The following is a 17,194-nucleotide window of genomic DNA, read 5'->3' as shown; positions in this document are numbered from 1 at the left end:
TCTGAAAAACTTCTTTGTTATTAGTGAATTCATCTCACAGAATTATACCTTTCTCTTCATGAAGAAGTTTGCTAACACTGTGTTCGTGTAATCTGCAAAGTGATATTTGGGAGTGCACTGAGGCATATGGTGAAAAAGGAAACATCCTCAGATGAAAAGTAGAAAGAAGATTTCTGAGAAACTGGTCTCTGATGTGTGAATTCGTCTCACAGAGTTACAGTTTCTTTTCCTGGAGCAGTCTGTTAAAGCTCTTTTTGGGGAATCAGAAAAGGGATATTTTTTATCGCATTGAACCCTAAGAAGAAAAAGAAAGTATCCTCAAATGATAGTTAGAAATATGCTGTCTGGGAAACTTCTCTGTGATGTGGGAATTTATCCCAATGAGATACACCTTCCTCTTCATGAAACAGTTTGCTACGACTGTCTTCGTGGAATCTGCAAAAGGATATTTGGGAGCGCATAGAGGCATATTGTAAAAAAGGAAATATCCTCAGATGAAAAAAAGAAACAGGCTTCCAGAGAAACTGATTTCTGATGTGTGAATTCATCTCACAGAGTTTAACATTCGTTTCAAGGAGCAGTCTGTTACCAGTGTTTTTGGGAAATCTCAAAATTGATATTTCGGATCGCATTGAAGCCTATGCTGACAATGGAAATATTCTCAAATAAAAACGAGAAAGAAGCATTTGAGAAACATCTTTATTATGTGTGAATTCACCTCACAGAATTACACCTTTTTCTTCATGAAGAAGTTTGCTAACACTGTGTTCGTGTAATCTGCAAAGTGATATTTGGGAGTGCACTGAGGCATATGGTGAAAAAGGAAACATCCTCAGATGAAAAGTAGAAAGAAGATTTCTGAGAAACTGGTCTCTGATGTGTGAATTTGTCTCACAGAGTTACAGTTTCTTTTCCTGGAGCAGTCTGTTAAAGCTCTTTTTGGGGAATCGGAAAAGGGATATTTTTTATCGCATTGAAGCCTAAGAAGAAAAAGAAAGTATCCTCAAACGATAGTTAGAAAAATGCTGTCTGGGAAACTTCTCTGTGATGTGGGAATTCATCCCAATGAGATACACCTTCCTCTTCATGATGCAGTTTGCTGTCACGGTTTTCGTGGAATCTGCAAAAGGATATTTGGGAGCACCTAGAGTCATAAGGTGCAAAAGGAAATATCCTCTGATGAAAACCAGAAAGAAGCTCTCTGAGAAACTGATTTCTGATGTGTGAATTCCTCTCACAGGGTTAAAAATTCGTTTCATGGAGCAGTCTGTTACCAGTGTTTTTGGGGAATCTCAGAAATGATATTTTGATTCGAACTGAAGCCTACTAGAACAAAGGAATTATCCTCAAATAAAAACTAGAAAGAAGCTCTCTGAGAAACTTCTTTGTGATGTGTGAATTCACCTCACAGAATTACACCTTTCTCTCCATGAAGGAGTTTGTTAACACTGTGTTCGTGTAATCTGCAAAGTGATATTTGGGAGTGTACTGAGGTATATGGTGAAAAAGGAAATATATTCAGATGAAAACCAGAAAGAAACTTTCTGAGAATCTCATTTCTGCTGTGTGAATTCTTCTCGCAGAGTTAAACTTTCGTTTCATGGAGCAGTCTGATACCAGCGTTTTTGGGGAATCTCAGAAATCGTATTTTGGATCGCATTGAAGCCTACTTGAATGAAGGAAATATCCTCAAATATAAACTAGAAAGAAGCTTTCTGGGAAACATCTTTATTATGTGCGAGTTTACCTTAGAGAATTACACCTTTCTGTTCATGAAGGAGTTTGCTAGCATTCTGTTCGTCTAATCTGTAATGTGATATTTGGGAGAACACTGAGGCATATAGTGAAAAAGGAAATATCCTCAGAAGAATACTAGAAAGAAGGTTTCTGAGAAACTATTCTCTGATGTGTGAATTCGTCTATCAGAGTTACATTTTCTTTTCCTGGAGCAGTCTGTGACCACTCATTTGGGGGTATCTGAAAAGGGATATTTTTTATCACATTGAAGCCTAAGAAGAAAAAGAAAGTATCCTCAAATGAATGTTAGAAAAAGCATTCTGGGAAACTTCTCTGTGATGTGCGAATTTATTCCAATGAGATATACCTTAATCTTCGTGAAAGAGTTTGCTACCACGGTTTTCATGGAATCTGCAAAAGGATATTTGTGAGCACATAGAGGCATAAGGTGCAAAAGGAAATATCCTCAGATGAAAACCAGAAAGAAGCTTTCTGAGAAACCGATTTCTGACGTGTGAATTCATCTCACAGAGTTAAACATTTGTTTCATGGAGCAGTCTGTTACTACTGTTTTTTGGGAATCTGAGACATCCAATTTTTATCACATTGAAGCCTGTGCGGACGAAGGAAATATCCTCAAATAAAAACTAGAAAGAAGCTTTCTGAGAAACTTGTTTGTGATGTGTGAATTCACCTAACGGAATTACACCTTTGCCTTCGTGAAGAAGTTTGCTAACACTGCGTTCCTGTAATCTGCAAAGTGATATTTGGGAGTGCACAGAGGCATATGGTGAAAAGGGAAATATCCTCAAAGGAAAACTAAAAGAAGGTTCCTGAGAAACTGTTCTCTGTCGTGTGAATTCTTCTCACAGAGTTACACTTCCTTTACCTGGAACAATCTATTACCACTGTTTTTGGGGAGTCTGAGAAGTGATACTTTTTATAGCATTGAAGCCTACGTGAACAAAGGACATATGCTCAAATAAAAACTAGAAAGAAGCTTTCTGAGAAACTTCTTGGTGATGTGTGAATTCAACAAACCGAATTACACCTTACTCTTCTTGAAAGAGATTGCTTAAACTGTGTTCCTGTAATCTGCACCGTGATGTTTGTGAGTGCACTGAGGAATATGGTGAAAATGGAAATAGCCTCAGATGAAAACGAGGAAGAAGGTTTATGAGAAACTGTTCTCTGACATGTGAATTCGTCTCACAGAGTTACACTTTCTTTCCCTGCAGCAGTGTATTACCACTCATTTTGGGGAATCTGAAAAGGGATATTTTTTATCGCTTTGAAACCTAAGAAGAAAAAGAAAGTATCCTCAAATGAAAGTTAGAAAAAAACTTTCTGGGAAACTTCTCTGTGATGTGTGAATTCATCCCAATGAGATACACCTTCCTCTTCATGAAACAGTTTGCTACCACGGTTTTCATGGAATCTGCAAAAGGATATTTCGGAGTGCAGAGAGGCATAAGGTGCAAAAGGAAATATCCTCAGGTGAGAACCGGAAAGAAGCCTTTTGAGAAACTGATTTCTGATGTGTGAATTCTTCTCACAGAGTTAAACATTCGTTTCATCGGGCAGTCTGTTACCAGTGTTTTTGGGTAATCTCAGAAATGTATTTTTGATCACATAGAAACGTATGCTGGTAAAGGAAATATTCTCAAATAAAAACAAGAAATTAGCTTTCTGAGAAACATCTTTGTTATGTGTGAATTCACCTCACAGAATTACACTTTTCTCTTCGTGAAGGAGTTTGCTAACACTGTGTTCCTGTATTCTGAAAAGCGATATTTGGGAGTGCACTGAGGCATATGGTGAAAAAGGAAATATCCTCTGATGAAAACTTGAATGAAGGTTTCTGAGAAACAGTTCTCTGATATGTGAATTCGTCTCACAGGGTTACGCTTTCTTTCCCTGGAGCAGTCTGTTACCACTGTTTTTGGGGATCCTGAGAAGTGATATTTTTATCGCATTGAAGTTTCCTCAGACAGAGGCAATATCCTCAAATAAAAACTAGAAAGAAACTTTCTGAGAAACTTCTTTGTGATGTGTGAAATCACCTCACAGAATTACACCTTTCTATTCATGAAGGAGTTTGCTAACACTGTGTTCATGTAAACCGCAAAGTGATATTTGGGAATACACTAGTCATATGGTGAAAAAGGAAATATCCTCGGATGAAAACTAGAAACAAGGTTTCTGAGAAACTGTTCTCTGATGTGTGAATTTTTCTCACAGAGTTACACTTTCTTTTCCTGGAGCAGTCTGTTACCACTGTTCTTGGGGAATCTGAAAAGGGATATTGTTTATCGCATTGAAGCCTAAGAAGACAATGGATGTATCCTCATGTGAAAGTTAGAAAAAAGCTTTCTGGAAACTTCTCTGTGATGGGTGAATTCATCCAAAGGAAATACACCTTCCTCCTCATGAAACAGTTTGCTATCACGGTCTTCGTGGAATCTGCAAAGGGATATTTGGGAGCACATTGAGGCATAAGGTAAAAAAGGAAATATCCTCAGATGAGAACCAGAAAGAAACTTTCTGAGAAACTGATTTCTGATGTGTGTATTCATCTCACGGAGTTAAACATTCGTTTCATGGAGCAGTCTGTTACCAGTGTTTTAGGGCAATCTCAGAAGTGATATTTTGGATCGCTTTGAAGCCTATGCTGACAAAGGAAATATCCTCAAATAAAAACGAGAAAGAAGCTTTCTGAGAAACATCTTTATTATGTGTGAATTCACTTCACAGAATTACACCTTTCTTTTGATGAAGGAGTTTGCTAACCCTGTGTTCCTTTTTTCTGCAAAGTGATATTTGGGAGTGCCCTGAGGCGTATAGTGAAAAGGAAATATGCTCAGATGAAAACCAGAAAGGTTTCTGAGAAAGTGTTCTCTGATGTCTGAATTCTTCTCTCAGAGTTACATTTTCTTTTCATGGAGCAGTCTATTACCACTGTTTTGGGAGAAACTGGGAAGTGATAATTTTATCGCATTGAAGCCTATGCGGACATAGGACATATCCTCAAATAAAAACTAGAAAGAAGCTTTCTGAGTAACTTCTTTATGATGTGTGATTTCACCTCACAGAATTACACCTTTCTCCTCATGAGGGAGTTTGCTAACACCATGTTCCTCAAATCTACAAAGCGATATTTGGGAGTGCACTGAGGTATATGCTGAAAAAGTATATCCTCTGATGAAAACAAGAAAGAAGATTTCTGAGACTCTGTCTGAGATGTGTGAATTCGTCTCACAGAGTTACAGTTTCTTTTTCCTGGAGCAGCCTGTTACCACTCTTTTTGGGGAATCTGAAAAATGATATTTTTTATTCAGGAGTGCTTTGAGTCTTACGGTGAAAAAGAAAATATCTTCAGATAGAAACTGGAGAGAAGCTTTCTGAGGAGCTGCTTTGTGACATGTGCATTCCACTCACAAAATTATATCTTTCTTGTCATAGACGACTGTGGAATCCCCTTTTTTAGGAAAAGCTACCGAAGGGACATTCGGGAGTATAGGGAAGGGTATGGTGAAATGGGAAATATCCTCAGACAAAAACTGGAAAGAAGACTTCTGTGAAACTGCTTTGTGATAGATACGTTTATTCATCTCGCATAGATAAAGCTTTGTTTCTATTAAGCAGATTTGAAACTACGTCATGAACGGATCCAGGAGGGGAAATTCGAGAGCACTTTCAGGCCTATGGAGAAGTAGGAAATATCTTCAGATAAAAACTAGAGAGTAGCTTTCTTAGAAACTGCTTTGTGATGTGTGCATTCCACTCAGGGAGTTATACCTCTCTTCTCATAAGGCAGTGTTTGAACACTGTTCCTGTAAAACCGAAAAAGTAATATTTTGGAGCGTATGGAAGACCATAGAGAAAAGTGAAATGTCCTGAATTGAAACCCAGAAAGAAGCATTCCAAGAAACTGCTCTCTGACATGTGCATTCATTTCAGATGGTTAAAGCTTACTCTACATTTTCCAGTTCGGAAAGTCTGTCTTTGAGGATTCTGTGAAGGGATATTAAGTGGCGACCAGAGGCCTGTGGCAAGTGAGGAAATGTCTTCCATTGAAAACTGTAGAGAAGCTTTCTGAGCAACTGCTTTGTGATGTGTGTGTTCATCTCATAGAGTTAAATCATTCTTCGGATTGAGCAGTTTGAAATCACTCTTTCTGTGGAACCCGAGAAAGGACATTTGGGAATGCTCTTAACAATATGCTGAAAAAGAAATACCCTCTGATAAAAACCAGAAGGAAGCTTTCTGTGAAACTGCTCTGTGTCATGTGAATCCACTTGTACAGTTAAGCTTCTGTTTTCATTGAGCAGAATTCTAACACTGCTTTAGTTTAGTCAGCTATGGGATACTTGGCAGCGCTTTGAGGGTTATGGTGAAAATGGAAATATCATGAGATAGAAACTGGAGAGATTTCCGAGGAGCTGCTTTGTGACGTGTGCATTCCACTCACAGTGTTATACCTCTCTTCTCATACAGCATCGGGGAAACCCTTTTGGAGAGAAACGTGCCAAGTGATATTCAGGAGCATGTTGATGCCTATGGTGAAAAGGTAAATAGACTCAGACAAAAACCGGAAAGAAACTTTCTATGAAACTGCTCTGTGATATATGTATTCATCTCACATAGATAAAGCTTTCTTTACATGACGCAGCTTTGAAACTCCGTCATGGATGGATCCGCGAAGGGATATTTGGGATCACTTTCGGACCTATGGTGAAAAAGGAAATATCGTCAGATAAAAAGTGGAGAGAAGCTTTCTGAAAAACTGCTTGGTGATGTGTGCATTCCACTCAGGGAGTTATACCTTTCTTCTTATAAGGCACTGTTTGAACACTGTTCCTGTATAACTAAAAAAATGATATTCAGAGCACTGTGAAGACTATGGCGAAAAGTGAAATGTCTCCAAATAAAACCCAGAAGGAAGCATTCAAAGAAACTGCTCTCTGATATGTTCATTCATTTCACAGAGTTAAAACTTACTCTACATTTTGCAGCTTGGAAGGTCTGTCTTTGAGGATTCTGTGAAAGGATATTAAGTGGCCACCAGAGGCCTGTGGCGATCAAGGAAATGTTTTCCATCGAAAATTGGAGAGAAGCTTTCTGAGCAACTTTTTGTGATGTTTGTATTCATCTCACAGAGTTAAATCATTCTTTGGATTGAACAGTTTCAAATCACTGTTTCTGTGGAATCTGAGAAAGGACATTTGGGAACGTTTTTTAGAATATCCTGAAGAAAAAAATAACCTCAGTTAGAAACCAGAAGGAAGCTTTCTGTGAAACTGCTCTGTGTCGCGTGAATTCCACTCACAAAGTTAAGTTTCTCTTTTCATTGACCAGTATTCTACCACTGTTCTTGTTTAGTCTGCAAAGGGATATTTGGGAACGCTTTGAGGGATATGGTGAAAAAGGAAATATCTTTAGATTTACTGAAAAAGGAATACCCTCTGATAAAATCCAGAAGGAAGCTTTCTGTGAAACTTCTCTGTGTCGTCTTAATTCCTCTCTCTCAGTTAAGCCTCTCTTTTCATTGAACAGTTTTTTAACCCTGTTTATGTTTAGCGTGTGAAGGGATATTCGGGAGCGTTTACAGGCTTACAGTGACAAAGGAAATATGTTCAGACCGAAACTGGAGAGAAGCTTTCTCAGGAACTGCTTTGCGACGTGTACATTCCACTCACAGAGGTATACTTCTCCTCTCATACAGCATTGGGGAAACTGTTTTGGAGAAAAAGGTACCAAGTGATATTCGAGAGCATGTTGATGCCTATGAGGAAAAGGGAAATAGCCTCAGACAAAAACTGGAAAGAAGCTTTCTATAAAACTGCTCTGTGATATGTGTATTCGTCTCACATAGATAAAGCTTTCTTTACATTATGCAGCTTGGAAACTCTGTCATGGACGGATCCACAAAGGGACATTCGGGAACACATTCAGGACTGTGGTGAAAAAGGAAATATTTTCAGATGAAAACTGGAAAGAAGTTTTCTGTGAATCTGCTTTTTGCTATGTTTATTCATCTCACACAGATAAAGCTTTCTTTATATTACGCATCTTGGAAAATCCGTCATGGACGGATCCACGAAGGGACATTTGGGAGCACATTCAGGACTATGGTGAAAAATTAAATATCTTCAGTCAAAAACTAGAAAGAAGCTTTCTGTGAATCTGCTTTTTGCTATGTTTATTCATCTCACATAGGTGAAGCTTTCTTTACATTACACAGCTTAGAAACTCTGCCATGGATGGCTCCACGAAGGGATATTCGGGATGACATTCGGTGAAATATGGTGATAAAGCAAATATTGTCAGATAAAAACTGGAAAGAATCTCTCTAAGAAACAGCTTGGTGATGTGTGCATTCCACTCAGGGAGTTATTCCTTTCTTCTCATAAGGCACTGTTTGAACACTGTTCCTGTAAAACTAAAAAAGTGGTATTTGGAGCACATTGAAGACTATGACGGAAAGTGAAAAGTCGTCCAATAAAATCCAGAAAGAAGCATTCCAAGAAACTTCTCTTTGACATGTCTATTCATTTCACAGAGTTAAAGCGTACTCTCCATTTCCGAGTTTGGAATGTCTGTCTTTAAGGATTCTGTGAAGGGATATTAAGTGGCAACCAGAGGCCTGTGGCAAGCAAGGAAATGTCTTCCATCGAAAATTTGACAGAATCTTTCTGAGCAACTCTTTTGTAATGTTTGTATTCATGTCATAGAGTTAAATCATTCTTTGGATTGAGCAGTTTGAAATCACTGTTTCTGTGGAATCTGAGAAAGGACATTTGCAAAAGCTCTTTAGAATATCCTGAAAAAGAAATGACCTCAGATAGAAACCAGAAGGAAGCTTTCTGTGAAACTGCTCTGTGTCGCGTGAATTCCACTCACAAAGTTAAGTTTCTCTTTTCATTGAGCAGTATTCTACCACTGTTTTTGTTTAGTCTGCGAAGGAATATTCGGGAGTGCTTTGAGTCTTACGGTGAAAAAGGAAATATCTTCAGATAGACACTGGAGAGAAGCTTTCCGAGGAGCTGCTTTGTGACGTGTGCATTCCACTCACAAAATTATACCTTTCTTCTCATAGAGGACTGGGGAATCCCTTTTGGAGAAAAAGCTACCGAAGGGACATTCGGGAGTATAAGGAAGACTATGGTGAAAAAGGAAATATCCTCAGACAAAAATGGAAAGAAGATTTCTGTGAAACTGCTTTGTGATAGATACGTTTATTCATCTCACGTAGATAAAACTTTGTTTCTATTAAGCAGTTTTGAAACTACGTCATGGACGTATCCGTGAAGGGACATTCAGGAGCACTTTCAGGCTTTGGAGAAATAGGAAATATATTCAGATAAAAACTAGAGAGTAGCTTTCATAGAAACTGCTTTGTGATGTGTGCATTCCATTCAGGGAGTTATACCTCTCTTCTCATAAGGCAGTGTTTGAACACTGTTCCTGTAAAACCGAAAAAGTCATATTTTGGAGCACACGGAAAACCATGGCGAAAAGTGAAATATCCTATATTAAAACCCAGAAAGAAGCGTTCCAAGAAACTGCTCTCTGACATGTGCATTCATTTCAGATAGTTAAAGCTTACTCTACATTTTCCAGTTTGGTAAGTCTGTCTTTGAGGATTCTGCGAAGGGATGTTAAGTGGCGACCGAAGGCCTGTGGCGAGCAAGGAAATGTCTTCCATTGAAAACTGGAGAGAAACTTTCTGAGCAACTGCTTTGTGATGTGTGTATTCATCTCATAGAGTTAAATCATTCTTCGGATTGAGCAGTTTGAAATCAGTCTTTACATGGAACCCGAGAAAGGACATTTGGTACTGCGCTTAAGAACATGCTGAAAAAGAAATACACTCTGATAAAAAGCCAAAGGAAGCTTTCTGTGAAACTGCTCTGTGTCATGTGAATTCCACTCGCACAGTTAATCTTCTGTTTTCATTGAGCAGTATTCTAACACTGCTGTAGTTTAGTCAGCTAAGGGACACTCGGCAGCGCTTTGAGGCTTATGGTGAAAATGGAAATATCATGAGATAGAAACTAGAGAGTTTTCTGAGGAGCTGCTTTGTGACGTTTGCATTCCACTCACGGAGTTATACTTTTCTTCTCATAGAGGATTGGGGAATTCCTGATGGAGTAAAAGCTACCAGGGACATTCGGGAGTATATGGACGGCTATCGTGAAAAAGGAAAGATCCTCAGACAAAAACTGGAAAGAAGCTTTCTGTGAAACTGCTTTGTGATAGATATGTTTATTCATCTCACATAGATAAAACTTTCTTTCTATTACACAGTTTTCTAACTTCGTCTTGGAAGAATTTGTGAAGGGCCATTCGGGAGCACATTCTGGACTATGGTGAAACAGGAAATATTTTCAGATAAAAACCGGAGAGAAGCTTTCTTAGAAACTGCATTGTGATGTGTGCAGTCCACTCAGGGAGTTTTAACTCTCTTCTCATAAGGCAGTGTTTGAACACTGTTCTTGTAAAACTGAAAAAGTGATATTTCAGATCACACCAATTGAAGATGTGGCAAAAAGTAAAATATTCTCAAATAAAACCCAGAGAGAAGCGTTCCAAGAAACTACTTTCTGATATGTGCATTCATTTCACAGAGTTAAGGCTTACTCTACGTTGCCCAGTTTGGAAACTCTGCCTTTGAGGAATCTGTGAAGGGATATTAAGAGGCCCCCGAAGGCTTGTGGTGAGCTAGGAAGCGTCTTCTGATGAAAACTGGAGAGAAGCTTTCTGAGCAGCTGCTTTGTGATGTGTGTATTTGTTTCATAGAGTTAAACCATTCTTTGGATTGAGCACTTCGAAATCACTGTTTTTCTGGAATCTGAGGAAGGACATTTGGGTACACTCCTTAGAATATGGAGAAAGAAATATCCTCAGGTAATATCCAGAAGGAAGCCTTCTGTGAAACTCCTCTGTGTAGTCTTAATTTCTCTTGCTTTGTTAAGCCTCTCTTTTCATTGAACAGTTTTCTAACCCTGTTTATGTTTAGTATGTGAAGGGATATTCATGAGCGCTTTGAGGCTTACGGTGAAAAAGGAAATATGTTCAGACTGAAACTGGAGAGCTTTCTCAGGAACTGCTTTGTGATGTGCGCATTCCACTCACAGTGTTATACTTCTCTTCTCATACAGCATCGGGGAAACCCTTTTGGAGGAAAAGGTACCAAGTGATATTCGGGAGCATGTTGATGCCTATGGTGAGAAGGGAAATAGCCTCAGAGAAAAACTGGAAAGAAACTTTCTATGAAACTGCTCTGTGATTTGTGTATTCATCTCACATAGATAAAGTGTTATTTACGTTACACTGCTTGGAGACTCTGTCATGGACGCATACATGAAGGGACATTCGGGAGCACAAGCAGAACTATGGTGACAAGGGAAGTATCTTCAGGTTAAAACTGGAAAGAAGATTTCTGTGGATCTGCTTTTTGCATTGTTTATTCATCTTACGTAGATAAAGTTTTCTTTATCTTACACAGCTTGGAAACACAGTCATGGATGGATCGGCGAAGGGACATTCGGGAGCACATTCAGGACTACGGGGAAGAACGAAATATCTTCAGACAAAAACCGGAGAGAAGCTTTGTGAGAAACTGCTTTGTGATGTGTGCATTCCACTCAGGGAGTTATACTTCTTTTCTCATGAGGCAGTCTTTGAACACTGTTCCTTAAAACTGAAAATGTGATATTTCAGAGCACATTGAGGACTATGGCAATAAGTGAAATACCCTCAAATAAAACCCAGAAAGAACCATTCCAAGAAACGGCTCTCCGATATGTGTATTCATGTCACAGAGTTAAAACTTACGCTACATTGCCCAGTTTGAAAACTCCATCTTTGAGGAATCTGCAAAGCGATATTAAGTGGTGCCTGGAGGTCTGTGGTGAGCAAGGAAATGTCTTCCGTTGAAAACTGGAGAGAAACTTTCTGAGTAACAGCTTTGTGATATGTGTATTCAACTCCTAGAGATAAATCATTCTTAGGACTGAGCAGTTTGAAATCACTGTTTATGTGGCACCCAAGAAAGGAAATTGGGAATCCTCTTTAGAATATGCTGAAAAATAAATACCTTCAGATAAAAACCAGAAGCAAGCTTCCTGTGAAACTACTCTGTGTTGTGTGAATTCCACTCACCCAGTTAAGCTTCATTTTTCATTGAACAGTTTCCTAACACTCTTTATGTTTAGCATGCATAGGGATATTCAGGAACACTTTGAGGATTATGGTGACAAAAGAAATATGTTCTGATAGAAACTGGAGAGAAGCACTCCGAGGTGCTGCTTTGTGACGTGTGCTTTCCACTCAGTGTTATACCTCTCTTCTCATACAGCATCTAGGAAACCCTTTCTGTGAAACACTTCTTAGATACGTGTATTCATGTCACATAGATAAATCTTTCTGTACATTTTGCAGCTTGGAAACTCTCTCATGGATGGATTCATGAAGGGATATTCGGGAGCACATTCAGGACTATGATGAAAAAGGAAGTATCTTGAGATAAAAACTGGAAAGAAGTTTTCTGTGTATCTGCTTTGTCCTGTTTATTCATCTCACATAGATAACACTTTCTTTATATTACACAGTTTGGAAACTCTGTCATGGACGGATATGCACCGGGATATTAGAAAGCTCATTCAGGCCTGTGGTGAAAAAGGAAATTTGTTCAGATAAAAACTGGAGAGAAGCTTTCTGAGAAACTGCTTTGTGATGTGTGTATTCCACTCAGGGAGCTATACCTCTTTTCTCATAAGGCAGTGTTTGAACACTTTTCCTGTAAAACGAAAAAGTGATATTTTGGAGCGCATTGATGACTATGACGAAAAGTGATATATCCTCAAATTAAGCCCAGAAAGAAGCATTCCAAGAAACTGCTCTCTGACATGTGCATTCATTTCACAGAGGTAAAGCTTACTCCACATTGCCCAGTTTGTAAATTCTGTCTTTCAGGAATCTGCAAAGGGATATTAAGTGGTGCCCGTTGGCCGGTGGTCAGCAAGGAAATGACCTCTGATGAAAACTGCAGAGAATCTTTCTGAGCAACTGCTTTTTGATGTGTGTATTCATCCCATAGAGTTAAATCACTCTTTGGATTGAGCAGTTTGAACTCACTGGTTCTGAGGAACCTGAGGAGGGATATTTGGGAACGATATTTAGAATATGGAAAAAGAAATATCCTCAGATAAAAACCAGAAGGAATCTTTCTGTAAAACTGCTCTGTGTCGTGTGAATTCCTCTTGCTCAATTAAGCTTCTCTTTTCATTGACCAGTTTTCTTTCATCGTTCATGTTTAGCATTTGAAGGGATATATGGGAGCAGTTTGAGCCTTACCATGAAAAAGAAAATACGTTCAGATAGAAACTGGAGAGAAGCTTTCCATGGAACTGCTTTGTGACGTGTGCATTCCACTCACAGTGTTAGACATCTATTCTCATACAGCATCGGGGAAACCCTTTCTGTGATACTGTTCTGTGATATGTGTATTCATCTCACATAGGTAAAGCTTTCTCTACATAACGCAGCTTGAAAACTCTGTCATGGATGAATCCGTGAAGAGATATTCGGGAACACTTTCAGGACTATGTTGAAAAAGGAAATATCTTCAGATAAAAACTGGAAAGAAGCTTTCTGTGAATCTGTTTTTTGCTATGTTTATTCATCTCACATGGACAGGACTTTCTTTATATTATGCAGTTTGGAAACTGTGACATGGACGGATCCACGAAGGGCTATTCGGGATCACATTTCGGCCTATGGTGAAAAAGGAAATATCCTCAGATAAAAACTGGAGAGAAACTTTCTGAGAAAGTGCTTTGTGATGTGTGCATTCCACTCAGGGAGTTATATCTTTCTTCTCATGAGGCACTGTTTGAACACTGTTCCTGTAAAACTGAAAAAGTGGTATTCAGAGCACATTGAAGACGACGATGAAAAGTGAAATGTCGTCAAATAAAACTCAGAAAAAAGCATTCCAAGAAACTGCTTTCTGACATGTTCATTCACTTCATAGAGTTAAAGCTTACTCTACATTTCTGAGTGTGGAAAGTCTGTCTTTTAGGATTCTGCGAAGAGATATTAAGTGGCAACTGGAGGCCTGTGGCAAGCAAGCAAATGTCTTCTGTTGAAAATTGGAGAGAAGTTTTCTGAGCAACTCTTTTGTGATGTTTGTATTCATCTCATAGAGTTAAATCATTCTTTGGATTGAACAGTTTGAAATCACTGTTTCTGTTGAATCTGAGATAGGACATTTGGGAATGCTCTTTAGAATATGGAGAAAGAAATATCTTCAGGTAAAATCCAGAAGCAAGCTATCTGTGAAAGTGCTATGTGTCCTGTGAATTCCCCTCACTCATTTAAGCTTGTCTTTTCATTGAGCAGTTTTCTAACACTGTTTATCTTTAGCGTGCGAAGGGATATTCGGGAGCGCTTTGAGGCTTACGTTGAAAAAGGAAATATGTTCAGATACAAACTGGACAGAAGTTTTCTGATGAACTGCTTTGTGATGTGTGCATTCCACTCACAGTGTTATACATCTCTTCTCATACAGCATTGGGGAAATCCTTTTGAAGAAAAAGGTATAAAGGGCTATTCAGGAGCATATTGACACTTATGTGAAAAGGGAGATATCTTCCGACAAAAACTGAAAAGAAACTTTCTGTGAAACTGCTCTGTGATATGAGTATTCATCTCACACAGCTAAAGCTTCCTTTACATTACGCAGCTTGGAAACGCTGTCATGGACAAATCCACGAAGGGATAATCGGGAGCACATTAAGTAATATGGTGAAAAAGGGAATATCTTCAGAAAAAATTGGGAAGAAGCTTTTTGTAAATCTGCTTCCTGTTATGTTTTTTAATCTGACATCGGTAAAGCTTTCGTTACATTAGGCAGCTTGGAATCTCTCTCATGGATGGATCCACGAAGGGACATTCGGGAGCACATTCAGTACTGTGGTGAAAATGGTAATATAGTCAGATAAAAACTGAATAAAAGCTTTCTGTGAATCTACTTTTTGCTCTGTTTATTCAACTCACATTAGTAAAGCTTATTTTACATTACGCAGCTTGGAAACTCTGTCATGGATGGATCTGCGAAGGGACATTCAGGAGCGCATTCAGGTCAGTAGTGAAAAAGGAAATATCCTCAGATAAAAACTGGAGAGAAGCTTTCTGATAAACTTCTTTGTGATGTGTGCATTCCACTCAAGGAGTTATAAGTCTTTTCTCATAAAGCAGTGTTTGAACACTGTTCTTGTAAAGCAGAAAAAGTGACATTTTGGAGCGCATTGAAGACTATTTCCAAAAGTGAAATATCCTGAAATAAAACCCAGAAAGAAGCGTTCCAATAATCTACTCTCTGATATGTGCATTCATTTCACAGAGTTAAAGCTTACTCTACATTGCCCAGTTTGGAAACTCTGTACCTGAGGAATCTGTGAAGGGATATTCATGGCTCCCAGAGGCTTGTGGTGAGCAAGGAAACGTCTTCCAATGAAAACTGGAGAGAAATTTCTGAGCAACTGCTTTGTGATGTGTGTATTCATCTCATAAAGTTAAATCATTCTTTGGATTGAGCACTTTGAAATCACTGTTTCTGTGGAATCTGAGGAAGAACATTTGGGAACGCTCCTTAGAATACGGAGAAGAAATATCCTCAGGTAAAATCCAGAAGGAAGCTTTCTGTGAAAATGCTCTGTGATATGTGTATTCATGTCACATAGAGAAAGCTTTCATTACATTACGCAGCTTGGAAACTCTATGAAGGACGGATCCACAAAGGGACATTTGGGAGCACATTCAGGAATGTGGTGAAAAAGGAAATAACTTAAGATAAAAACTGGAAAGAAACTTTCTGTTAATCTGCTTTTTGCTGTGTGTATTCATCTCACATGGATAAAGCTTTCTTTACTCAGCTTGGAAACACCGTCATGGACGGATCCACGATGGGATATTCAGGATCACATTCCGGACTATGGTGAAAAAGGAAATAACTTCAGATAAAAACTGGAGAGAAACTTTCTGAGAAAATGCTTTGTGATGTGTGCATTCACCTCATAGAGTTAAATCATTCTTTGGATTGAGCAGTTTGAAATCACTGTTTCTGTGCAACCTGAGAAAGGACATTTGGTAACACGATTTAGAATATGGTGAACAAGAAATACCCTCAGGTAAAAACCAGAAGGAAGTCTTCTGTGAAACTGCTCTGTGCCGTGTGAGTTCCACTCGCACAGTTAAGCTTCTCTTTTCATTGATCAGTATAGTAACTCTGGGATATTCAGGAGCACTTTGAGGCTTATGATGAAAACCGAAATGTCTTCAGATAGAAACTGGAGACTAGCTTTCCGAGGAGCTACTTTATGACGTGGGCATTTCAGTCACTGAATTTTACCTTTTTTCTCATAGAGGGTCGGGGAATCTGTTTTGGAGAAAAAACCACCAAGGGACATTCGAGAATACATGGACGGCTATGGTGAAAAAGGAAATATCCTCAGACAAAAACGGGAAATAAACTTTCTGTGAAATTGTTTTGTGATAGATATGTGTATTCATCTCACATAGATAAAACTTTCTTTATATTACGCAGTTTGGAAACTCCGCCATGGACGGATCCGTGAAGGGACATTCGGGAGCACATTCAGGTCTGTGGTGAAAAAGGAAATATCTTGAGGTAATAACTGGAGAGGAATTTTCTGAGAAACTGCATTGTGATGTGCACATTCCACTATGGGAATTACAATTCTTTTCTCCTAAGGCAGTGTTTGAACACTGTTCCTGTAAAAAAACAATGTGACATTGAAGCCCCTTGAAGACTATGGTGAAAAGAAAAATATCCTCAAATAAAACCCAGAAAGAAGTGTTCCAAGAAACTGCTCTGCAATATGTGCATTCATTTCACTGAGTTAAAGCTTTCTCTATGTTGCGGAGTTTGGAAACTCTGTCTTTCACGAATCTGTGAGGGGATATTGAGTGGCACCCGGAAGCCTGTGGTGAGTAGCGAAATGTCTTCCCATGAAAACTAGAGAGAAGCTTTCTGAGCAACTGCTTTTTGATGTGTGTATTCATCTCATAGTGTAAAACCATTCTTTGCATGGAGTAGTTTGAAATCACTGCTTCTGCGGAATCTGATTAAGGACATTTGAATGCTCTTATAATATGGAGAAAGAACTATCCTCTGATAAAAATCAGAAGGTAGCTTTCTGTGAAACTGCTATGTGGCATGTGAATTCCCATCACCCAGTTAAGCTCTTCTTTTCATTGAGCAGTTTTCTAACACTGTTTATGTTTATCGTGTGAAGGCATATTCGGGAGCGCTTTGAAGCTTACGGTGAAAAAGGAAATCTGTTCAGATAGAAATTGGAGAGAAGCTTTCCGAGGAATTTCTTTTGTGACATGTGCATTCCACTCACAGAGTTATACCTTACTTCTC

The sequence above is a fragment of the Chlorocebus sabaeus genome, chromosome 1, assembly GCF_047675955.1.
Source record: "Chlorocebus sabaeus isolate Y175 chromosome 1, mChlSab1.0.hap1, whole genome shotgun sequence".
Lineage (NCBI taxonomy): Eukaryota > Metazoa > Chordata > Mammalia > Primates > Cercopithecidae > Chlorocebus > Chlorocebus sabaeus.
The sequence above is the reverse complement of the archived record's forward strand: the minus strand, read 5'-3'. Positions refer to the sequence as shown.